Raw genomic sequence first — 12,918 nt, 5'->3', positions numbered from 1 at the left:
ATCGCGGGGCCAACACAGATAGACATACAACATTCACACTCACATTCACACATTAGGGCCAATTTAGTGTTGCCAATCAACCTATCCCCAGGTGAATGTCTTTGGAGGTGGGAGGGGCCTATCCCCAGGTGCATGTCTTTGGAAGTGGGAGGAAGCCGGAGTACCCGGCGGGAACCCACGCATTCCCGGGGAGAACATGCAAACTCCACACAGAAAGATCCCGAGCCTGGATTTGAACCCAGGACTGCAGGACCTTCGTATTGTGAGGCAGACACACTAACCCCTCTGCCACCGTGAAGCCCGCGGTAATACTAAGCATGCGCTAATTATTTTGCCAAGCGAGTTTGACCCGGCAGTAATTCAAGGCAGGCACATACTATATGCCCTGTGGCAATTCAAGGAAATACGGGAATTGTAAGCATTTGACAATGATGATGTTGAATAGTTGAAAAGTTTACATTAACTTTGACTATCTAGTAATTGGAATTGGCTCTCTAGACTGTTTCATCTGAGAATTTATATGTATTTGTCTGTGGAAACATCGAGTGTTCTGAATTTGTGCACGTCTGTAGACAATAGCCAATTAAAAGGTTCCGCCTATCAACCATCAAAATGTACCGTCAATCAAAATTATTAGAGGGGAACTGCACTTAAGCATTCTAAAATAACATCTAATTTAGAATTAGTTGATTAACAAAATGTACTCAGTAGTCTTTTTATTTTATCTCCTTTAAACATGCTGGGTTTTTTTTCCTCTAAATTTGACATGTAATAATGTCTGTGGAATAATAATAAGAATAAGAAAAACATATTCTGTAAGCTTCTTAATATTTACAAGATACAAATTGAGAGGCAATGTATTTAAAAGTATTAAGACATTTAAAAAGGTACGAGTTGGAGGCAGTGCATCATCCCCACAAGACAATTTACTTTCTTATACACAATATGTTTAAGAATAGTGTTAATAATCAAATATAAAGTTAGTAAAGATGTGAGAGTAAGAAGTCAACAAACCTTTTATGTGTAACACAACTTGATGTTTCTTGAAAACAGCGTCCAGTAGTTGATTGTCCTCCTCTTTTCTTTTGGAAAGTTCCTCCTCACACTTTGCTCACGTTCTTTCGCACATTTTCACACAATCACAACACTTTACACTCACATTTGATTTCTACTTAGCGAAGTGTTGATAACGTCCGCGTTTCTTTGTTAGCAGCTAACAGGCTAAGCTAACAAGCTAAGCTAACTAGCACGTGACGCTTCTCAGCTTTATAGTCCTGACTAGCAAAGTAACGAAAAGATTCTCGCAGACTGAGACGTTCTACCCTGAAATAAATAATTAAATATGTCTCTTTACGACATAAATATTTACATCATAGCGAACAAATAACAACACTAACTTATTAGCGTCCGCCTTCACTTCTTTGTCCTTCTTCCATGTGCTTTTACGACAGTTGGCACACTTGACGTCACGAGACGCCGCTGCTCTGCTCTCGCGAGATGTTTCGTGCTTTAAAAAAGCGATATAATAAATTGTATTATCTAGTAGTCTTATATTATGTATTGTTATATTGTTCATAAATATGTTAAAATATTATAGCACTATAAGTACTCTTAACGTTAAAAAATAGACTTTATGTGAAATATAACCCCTTAATTACGACATGATGCCAGCAAAAAAGTGACTTGCAGTATCTTCTAAATGATTGACACGTATTTTCTGCTTTATAGTTGCTGCATCAATATTGGAAAAAATTAAAAAATATAATACAACTTATTCAGTACTGTTGACTTGTTGCAATACCTTTTTAAAACCTGGAATCAGCCCATAACTAAACATTATGGCACTTAACATAAAGTGATGTGGAAAATATTTACTTACTGACACATCTTTTCTGGAATAAAAACAACCTAAATCTCAGTTATTTTAATGAAATAAATCATATTGAAGTTCATTATGTTTTTTTCAATACTCCAAATTACTTTTTGGCAAGCGTTACATTTTGAAGTCTTTTAAAAGGGAATTTCAACAAGTATTGAATGTACTTTATTATGATGCAAAACTCTCCCAAGTGTGATCCAGTAAAGCAGAATAGATGTCAGTCACAAGACTTCAGGTGTTTTTTCCCTCTTTGATCATTTGCACAATACAAGGGCGTCATCTACTGTACAAAGAATGTTATAACATGTAATAATACAAAATTTCTATTTTTGTTTGTCGTCAAACATTCAGTCGTTGTCGTTCTCAAAAACATATGCAAGTATTTTGCGTCATGTTTGCTGAGGTAACAATGAATGGATGTATAGTGAGCAGACAACATGTGGACACAGCATATGTGGCGCCATTCTTCTTCTCTTATTGTGTTTACACACACAATTATACATGATATGTACATATACAAGTGTCTTTTATTACTAATAATTAGTTCAAGTTCAAGTTTATTGTTCTTCGGTCAATGGTCAACAAAGCAAACAAACAGTTGTACATTCATAGATTGAAAATAAAAAGTTGTACATTCAGAGATTGAAAATTAAAAATGTTACAGACCGAAAGGGTTTAGGCTGAAGTTAAACACTTATTGTGCCTAACCCTGTAAACAATTTCAAGTACAAAATAAACTTCGGAAAATTACAAAATGTCCTTTGCACAACTTATTATAAACAACATTATAAACAACATTATAAACAACATGAACGTAGTTCAATTTTATACACAGTACAGGCATGTGAAATATCCCTGTGTACATATAAGACCTTTGCACTAATTATATATACAATATATACAAACAATTGTACTTCTATTATTATTTATATCTCATGTTTAATTTTTAATTAACATTCATCATAGTATTAACTACAATGTTAATTCAAGAGTGATATATTTTTTCAAGACATTGGTCTTAAAGTGTTTTTTCAATGTGTGAATGGAACTGGAACATTTGAAGGAATCATCCAAGCTGTTCCACAGTTGAACTCCTCTAACAGAAACACATCTACTTTTTAAGCTTGTTCTTATTTTGGCTTTCTGAAAGAAAGCTGAACCTCTGAGGTCATAGGGATTCTCTCTGGGTTTAAATCTCACTTGTAGACACCCAGGCAGCATGTGGTTATGAGCTTTGAAAGCCACAATAGTAGTATTGAGGTCAACAAGATGGTGCAGTTTTAATGTTTTTCATTGAATGAACAGAGCATTGGTATGGTCATGATAATTCGCATAAGTTACAATTCTAATCGCTTTCTTTTGAAGTAAAAATATAGAGTTGATGTTTGATTTGTAATTCTTTCCCCAGATTTCAACACAATAATTAAGATATGGGAGTATGAAAGAATTATATAACATGATAAGAGCCTTTTGATTCACAGAGTTTTTAATTTTATGTAACATAGCAATATTTTTTGCCATCTTTGTCTTAAGTATATTTATGTACAGTTTCCAATTTAATTTATCATCTATATAGATTCCCAAAAATGTTATTGAATACACCCTTTCTATCTCCATATCATCAATTCTTATATGACGCTGTATGTTATTTTTCCTATTTCCAAAAATGATATATTTTGTTTTATTTAGGTTGATTGATAGTTTATTGCCATCAAACCATTGCTTTAGTATGTGGAGTTCGATCTCTACAGTCTCTAGGAGTTGGTCAAGGTCTTGCCCAGAATAATACAGACTTGTATCATCAGCAAAAAGAATACAGTTGAGTTTTTTAAGGATTTTAGAAATATCATTAATATATAGTAAAAACAATTTTGGTCCCAGTACAGAACCTTGGGGTACTCCATGTGTTATGATCTTTTAGTCTGAATCTACATTGTTCATATGCACATACTGCTCTATGCCTCCAAGATAACTTTTCAACCAATCATGAGCAAGACCTCTGACACCATACCTCTGCATTTTGTTTAAAAGCAATGTGTGATCGATGGTGTCAAAGGCCTTGCTCAGGTCAATAAAAACACCAACAGCAAAGTCCCTCTTATCAATTGCAGTGGTTACCTCCTCAACTACTTCCATCACTGCCATGGAAGTGGACCTGTTGGATCGAAAACCGTATTGGTGTTCACTTAGCAAGTGATGCTTATCAATAAAACTGTCAAGTCTTGACACAAGGCGTGGACGGCGTGGCGCAGTGGAAGAGTGGCCGTGCGCAATCCGAGGGTCCCTGGTTCAAATCCCACCTAGAACCAACCTCGTCATGTCAGTTGTGTCCTGAGCAAGACACTTCACCCTTGCTCCTGATGGGTGCTGGTTGGCGCCTTGCATGGCAGCTCCCTCCATCAGTGTGTGAATGTGTGTGTGAATGGGTGAATGTGGAAGTAGTGTCAAAGCGCTTTGAGTACCTTGAAGGTAGAAAATCGCTATACAAGTACAACCCATTTATCATTTATTTATTTAAATAATATTTCAAGGACTTTTGAAAATTGTGAGGGTAAAGAAATAGGCCTATAGTTTGTGAACTGATGCTTATCTCCACTTTTAAAAATGGGAATGACTTTTGCCGTTTTCATTTTCTTTGGGAAGACACCTTTTATAAAAGAAATATTGCAAATATAAGTGAAGGGAACAGCTATAAAATCAACAACTACCTTGATCAGAGAAAAGTCCAAGTCACAGCAGTCTGTTGACTTCTTGTTTTCCTGAGAATTTACAATTGTTTTGATTTCACTTTCATTTACGGGGGGAAATAAAAAACGATTCAAAAGTTTTGAATGGTTTGTTCATTAAATTTTGCACTGTTTTCAGGTTGTACAATTTCATTTGCTAGATGAGGTCCAACATTTACAAAAAAGTTGTTAAAAGCATCAGTTATCCCTTTAGGGTCATCTATAGTTAGATTATTTTCTATAAAATAGCTAGGATGTTCCTTATGTGTCATGTTTTGTTTTTTTAATGATACCATTTAAAACTTTCCACGTACCCTGGATGCTATTTTGATGTTGTTCTAATAGGTTACAGTAATATGTTCGCTTGCAGTGCTTTATTATTTGTGTTGACTTATTTTTGTACGTTTTATATTTGTGTTCAGTTTCTTTGGTTCTGTACATTAAATGTCTTCTGTAAAGATAATTTTTCTTTTTGCAAGACTTCAGTATTCCTCTTGTGATCCACGGTTTGTCTTTAACGGTGCTGTCTTTAATGTCATGTTTTTAATTGGACAGTGCTTATCGTACAGTTTTATGAAAACATTAAGGAAAGTTTCATATGCCTCATCCGGGTCTGTGGAGGTATAAACCTCCCTCCATAACTCAGACTTGAATGCTGCCATAGTTTCGTGTTTGATGTCTAATAAATCTATATTGGACAGCTTTTTTATCTTTTCTCCTATCAAAGAAATCGTGGAAAATGCTGAATACAGGTAGATGATCACTTATGTCATTAAATAGTAATCCTGCTGTTATTTGATTCTCCGGTTGATCGGTGAAAATGTTATCGATCAGTGTGGCAAATGATGAATAATCATATTATTGTTGTTCTCTTACACCTCCAAAGTGTATACACACACAATTATACATGATATGTACATATACAAGTGTCTTTTATTACTAATAATCATATTATTGTTGTTCTCTTACACCTCCAAAGTGTATACACACACAATTATACATGATATGTACATACACAAGTGTCTTTTATTACTAATAATCATATTATTGTTGTTCTCTTACACCTCCAAAGTGTATACACACACAATTATACATGATATGTACATATACTAGTGTCTTTTATTACTAATAATCATATTATTGTTGTTCTCTTACACCTCCAAAGTGTATACACACACAATTATACATGATATGTACATATACAAATGTCTTTTATTACTAATAATCATATTATTGTTGTTCTCTTACACCTCCAAAGTGTATACACACACAATTATACATGATATGTACATATACTAGTGTCTTTTATTACTAATAATCATATTATTGTTGTTCTCTTACACCTCCAAAGTGTATACACACACAATTATACATGATATGTACATATACAAGTGTCTTTTATTACTAATAATCATATTATTGTTGTTCTCTTACACCCCCAAAGTGTATACACACACAATTATACATGATATGTACATATACTAGTGTCTTTTATTACTAATAATCATATTATTGTTGTTCTCTTACACCTCCAAAGTGTATACACACACAATTATACATGATATGTACATATACTAGTGTCTTTTATTACTAATAATCATATTATTGTTGTTCTCTTACACCTCCAAAGTGTATACACACACAATTATACATGATATGTACATATACAAGTGTCTTTTATTACTAATAATCATATTATTGTTGTTCTCTTACACCTCCAAAGTGTATACACACACAATTATACATGATATGTACATATACTAGTGTCTTTTATTACTAATAATCATATTATTGTTGTTCTCTTACACCTCCAAAGTGTATACACACACAATTATACATGATATGTACATATACAAGTGTCTTTTATTACTAATAATCATATTATTGTTGTTCTCTTACACCCCCAAAGTGTATACACACACAATTATACATGATATGTACATATACTAGTGTCTTTTATTACTAATAATCATATTATTGTTGTTCTCTTACACCTCCAAAGTGTATACACACACAATTATACATGATATGTACATATACTAGTGTCTTTTATTACTAATAATCATATTATTGTTGTTCTCTTACACCTCCAAAGTGTATACACACACAATTATACATGATATGTACATATACAAGTGTCTTTTATTACTAATAATCATATTATTGTTGTTCTCTTACACCTCCAAAGTGTATACACACACAATTATACATGATATGTACATACACAAGTGTATTTTATTACTAATAATCATATTATTGTTGTTCTCTTACACCTCCAAAATGTATACACACACAATTATACATGATATGTACATATACAAGTGTCTTTTATTACTAATAATCATATTATTGTTGTTCTCTTACACCTCCAAAGTGTATACACACACAATTATACATGATATGTACATATACTAGTGTCTTTTATTACTAATAATCATATTATTGTTGTTTTCTTACACCTCCAAAGTGTATACACACACAATTATACATGATATGTACATATACTAGTGTCTTTTATTACTAATAATCATATTATTGTTGTTCTCTTACACCTCCAAAATGTATACACACACAATTATACATGATATGTACATATACAAGTGTCTTTTATTACTAATAATCATATTATTGTTGTTCTCTTACACCTCCAAAGTGTATACACACACAATTATACATGATATGTACATACACAAGTGTCTTTTATTACTAATAATCATATTATTGTTGTTCTCTTACACCTCCAAAATGTATACACACACAATTATACATGATATGTACATATACTAGTGTCTTTTATTACTAATAATCATATTATTGTTGTTCTCTTACACCTCCAAAGTGTATACACACACAATTATACATGATATGTACATACACAAGTGTCTTTTATTACTAATAATCATATTATTGTTGTTCTCTTACACCTCCAAAGTGTATACACACACAATTATACATGATATGTACATATACAAGTGTCTTTTATTACTAATAATCATATTATTGTTGTTCTCTTACACCCCCAAAGTGTATACACACACAATTATACATGATATGTACATATACTAGTGTCTTTTATTACTAATAATCATATTATTGTTGTTCTCTTACACCTCCAAAGTGTATACACACACAATTATACATGATATGTACATATACTAGTGTCTTTTATTACTAATAATCATATTATTGTTGTTCTCTTACACCTCCAAAGTGTATACACACACAATTATACATGATATGTACATATACAAGTGTCTTTTATTACTAATAATCATATTATTGTTGTTCTCTTACACCCCCAAAGTGTATACACACACAATTATACATGATATGTACATACACAAGTGTCTTTTATTACTAATAATCATATTATTGTTGTTCTCTTACACCTCCAAAGTGTATACACACACAATTATACATGATATGTACATATACAAGTGTCTTTTATTACTAATAATCATATTATTGTTGTTCTCTTACACCTCCAAAGTGTATACACACACAATTATACATGATATGTACATATACTAGTGTCTTTTATTACTAATAATCATATTATTGTAGTTCTCTTACACCTCCAAAGTGTATACACACACAATTATACATGATATGTACATATACAAGTGTCTTTTATTACTAATAATCATATTATTGTTGTTCTCTTACACCCCCAAAGTGTATACACACACAATTATACATGATATGTACATATACTAGTGTCTTTTATTACTAATAATCATATTATTGTTGTTCTCTTACACCTCCAAAGTGTATACACACACAATTATACATGATATGTACATATACTAGTGTCTTTTATTACTAATAATCATATTATTGTTGTTCTCTTACACCTCCAAAGTGTATACACACACAATTATACATGATATGTACATACACAAGTGTCTTTTATTACTAATAATCATATTATTGTAGTTCTCTTACACCTCCAAAGTGTATACACACACAATTATACATGATATGTACATATACAAGTGTCTTTTATTACTAATAATCATATTATTGTTGTTCTCTTACACCTCCAAAGTGTATACACACACAATTATACATGATATGTACATATACAAGTGTCTTTTATTACTAATAATCATATTATTGTTGTTCTCTTACACCCCCAAAGTGTATACACACACAATTATACATGATATGTACATATACTAGTGTCTTTTATTACTAATAATCATATTATTGTTGTTCTCTTACACCTCCAAAGTGTATACACACACAATTATACATCATATGTACATATACTAGTGTCTTTTATTACTAATAATCATATTATTGTAGTTCTCTTACACCTCCAAAGTGTATACACACACAATTATACATGATATGTACATATACAAGTGTCTTTTATTACTAATAATCATATTATTGTTGTTCTCTTACACCCCCAAAGTGTATACACACACAATTATACATGATATGTACATACACAAGTGTCTTTTATTACTAATAATCATATTATTGTTGTTCTCTTACACCTCCAAAGTGTATACACACACAATTATACATGATATGTACATATACTAGTGTCTTTTATTACTAATAATCATATTATTGTTGTTCTCTTACACCTCCAAAGTGTATACACACACAATTATACATGATATGTACATACACAAGTGTCTTTTATTACTAATAATCATATTATTGTAGTTCTCTTACACCTCCAAAGTGTATACACACACAATTATACATGATATGTACATATACTAGTGTCTTTTATTACTAATAATCATATTATTGTTGTTCTCTTACACCTCCAAAGTATATACACACACAATTATACATGATATGTACATATACAAGTGTCTTTTATTACTAATAATCATATTATTGTTGTTCTCTTACACCCCCAAAGTGTATACACACACAATTATACATGATATGTACATATACTAGTGTCTTTTATTACTAATAATCATATTATTGTTGTTCTCTTACACCTCCAAAGTGTATACACACACAATTATACATGATATGTACATATACTAGTGTCTTTTATTACTAATAATCATATTATTGTAGTTCTCTTACACCTCCAAAGTGTATACACACACAATTATACATGATATGTACATATACAAGTGTCTTTTATTACTAATAATCATATTATTGTAGTTCTCTTACACCTCCAAAGTGTATACACACACAATTATACATGATATGTACATATACAAGTGTCTTTTATTACTAATAATCATATTATTGTTGTTCTCTTACACCTCCAAAGTGTATACACACACAATTATACATGATATGTACATATACAAGTGTCTTTTATTACTAATAATCATATTATTGTTGTTCTCTTACACCCCCAAAGTGTATACACACACAATTATACATGATATGTACATATACTAGTGTCTTTTATTACTAATAATCATATTATTGTTGTTCTCTTACACCTCCAAAGTGTATACACACACAATTATACATGATATGTACATATACTAGTGTCTTTTATTACTAATAATCATATTATTGTTGTTCTCTTACACCTCCAAAGTGTATACACACACAATTATACATGATATGTACATATACTAGTGTCTTTTATTACTAATAATCATATTATTGTTGTTCTCTTACACCTCCAAAGTGTATACACACACAATTATACATGATATGTACATATACTAGTGTCTTTTATTACTAATAATCATATTATTGTTGTTCTCTTACACCTCCAAAGTGTATACACACACAATTATACATGATATGTACATATACAAGTGTCTTTTATTACTAATAATCATATTATTGTTGTTCTCTTACACCTCCAAAGTGTATACACACACAATTATACATGATATGTACATACACAAGTGTCTTTTATTACTAATAATCATATTATTGTTGTTCTCTTACACCTCCAAAGTGTATACACACACAATTATACATGATATGTACATATACAAGTGTCTTTTATTACTAATAATCATATTATTGTTGTTCTCTTACACCTCCAAAGTGTATACACACACAATTATACATGATATGTACATATACAAGTGTCTTTTATTACTAATAATCATATTATTGTTGTTCTCTTACACCTCCAAAGTGTATACACACACAATTATACATGATATGTACATACACAAGTGTCTTTTATTACTAATAATCATATTATTGTTGTTCTCTTACACCTCCAAAGTGTATACACACACAATTATACATGATATGTACATATACTAGTGTCTTTTATTACTAATAATCATATTATTGTTGTTCTCTTACACCTCCAAAGTGTATACACACACAATTATACATGATATGTACATATACTAGTGTCTTTTATTACTAATAATCATTTTATTGTTGTTCTCTTACACCTCCAAAGTGTATACACACACAATTATACATGATATGTACATATACTAGTGTCTTTTATTACTAATAATCATATTATTGTTGTTCTCTTACACCTCCAAAGTGTATACACACACAATTATACATGATATGTACATATACTAGTGTCTTTTATTACTAATAATCATATTATTGTTGTTCTCTTACACCTCCAAAGTGTATACACACACAATTATACATGATATGTACATATACAAGTGTCTTTTATTACTAATAATCATATTATTGTTGTTCTCTTACACCTCCAAAGTGTATACACACACAATTATACATGATATGTACATACACAAGTGTCTTTTATTACTAATAATCATATTATTGTTGTTCTCTTACACCTCCAAAGTGTATACACACACAATTATACATGATATGTACATATACTAGTGTCTTTTATTACTAATAATCATATTATTGTTGTTCTCTTACACCTCCAAAGTGTATACACACACAATTATACATGATATGTACATACACAAGTGTCTTTTATTACTAATAATCATATTATTGTTGTTCTCTTACACCTCCAAAGTGTATACACACACAATTATACATGATATGTACATATACTAGTGTCTTTTATTACTAATAATCATATTATTGTTGTTCTCTTACACCTCCAAAGTGTATACACACACAATTATACATGATATGTACATACACAAGTGTCTTTTATTACTAATAATCATATTATTGTTGTTCTCTTACACCTCCAAAGTGTATACACACACAATTATACATGATATGTACATATACAAGTGTCTTTTATTACTAATAATCATTTTATTGTTGTTCTCTTACACCTCCAAAGTGTATACACACACAATTATACATGATATGTACATATACTAGTGTCTTTTATTACTAATAATCATATTATTGTTGTTCTCTTACACCTCCAAAGTGTATACACACACAATTATACATGATATGTACATACACAAGTGTCTTTTATTACTAATAATCATATTATTGTTGTTCTCTTACACCTCCAAAGTGTATACACACACAATTATACATGATATGTACATATACTAGTGTTTTTATTACTAATAATCATTTTTTTAAATTAAATTTTTTCTGTAAGTTTTTCTTTTTTTGGTGACGAATCTTCTCAAGGATTTAAATTTGTTCCAAATTGTAAATAATCAGATATTTTGTTCACATTTTTCAATTGTTTGGGGTTTTTTTGACAGACATTTATTAAATCACTGCCTGTATCTCCCCCTCTTTTTTCATTTATTATTCTTCCCAGCAACATTACTTCAAAAGTCACATTTTAAAATTAAATGATCTTGTATAAAACACCACTGCTCAAATGATGTATAAAGTAAATAATAAAATGCTTCCAGAAGATGATTCAGATGTGAACCAGTAAATATGAACTTAGAGGGATTTATGTGTACTCAAAAGTATAACAAATGTAAAACTAATATGTAAATTATATAAATGCCTTCATTAATGACAGTGCTCTGCAACCTTTACATCAAAGGAAACATGACTTATAGTAGTAGTTAAGTTGACTTATGATAGTAGTACAGGTTGAGTTATGGTAGTAGTTAAGTTGACTTATGATAGTAGTACAGGTTGAGTTATGGTAGTAGTTAAGTTGACTTATGATAGTAGTACAGGTTGAGTTATGGTAGTAGTTAAGTTGACTTATGATAGTAGTACAGGTTGAGTTATGGTAGTAGTTAAGTTGACTTATGATAGTAGTACAGGTTGAGTTATGGTAGTAGTTAAGTTGACTTATGATAGTAGTACAGGTTGAGTTATGGTAGTCGTTAAGTTGACTTATGATAGTAGTACAGGTTGAGTTATGGTAGTCGTTAAGTTGACTTATGATAGTAGTACAGGTTGAGTTATGATAGTAAAGTTAACTTATGATAGTAGTACAGGTTGAGTTATGGTAGT

General features: G+C 30.6%; 3 protein-coding genes across 4 annotated transcripts in view; 1 reads left to right on the top strand and 2 right to left on the bottom strand.

The window, feature by feature from the left end:
* Positions 1-12,918, bottom strand: part of LOC133546717 (gastrula zinc finger protein XlCGF17.1-like) — a 113,560-nt gene that overhangs the window by 17,539 nt on the left and 83,103 nt on the right. Inside the window, exon 1 of one of the 2 annotated variants that reach the window (XM_061892521.1) lies at positions 1,015-1,465. The exons of the other annotated variant lie outside the window; for it this stretch is intronic. The gene's annotated coding sequence lies outside the window, so the exon portion shown is untranslated. Of the gene's footprint in view, positions 1-1,014; positions 1,466-12,918 lie in introns of those variants that run through there. 2 annotated transcript variants of the gene reach the window in all.
* Positions 1-12,918, bottom strand: part of LOC133546709 (oocyte zinc finger protein XlCOF8.4-like) — a 233,491-nt gene that overhangs the window by 146,448 nt on the left and 74,125 nt on the right. The gene's annotated exons all lie outside the window — the stretch shown is intronic.
* LOC133546706 (zinc finger protein 568-like) overlaps positions 1-12,918 on the top strand; it is a 129,060-nt gene that overhangs the window by 51,616 nt on the left and 64,526 nt on the right. The window lies entirely within an intron of this gene.

This window comes from Nerophis ophidion, unplaced genomic scaffold (genome assembly GCF_033978795.1).
Source record: "Nerophis ophidion isolate RoL-2023_Sa unplaced genomic scaffold, RoL_Noph_v1.0 HiC_scaffold_38, whole genome shotgun sequence".
Lineage (NCBI taxonomy): Eukaryota > Metazoa > Chordata > Actinopteri > Syngnathiformes > Syngnathidae > Nerophis > Nerophis ophidion.
The sequence above is the reverse complement of the archived record's forward strand: the minus strand, read 5'-3'. Positions and strand labels throughout refer to the sequence as shown.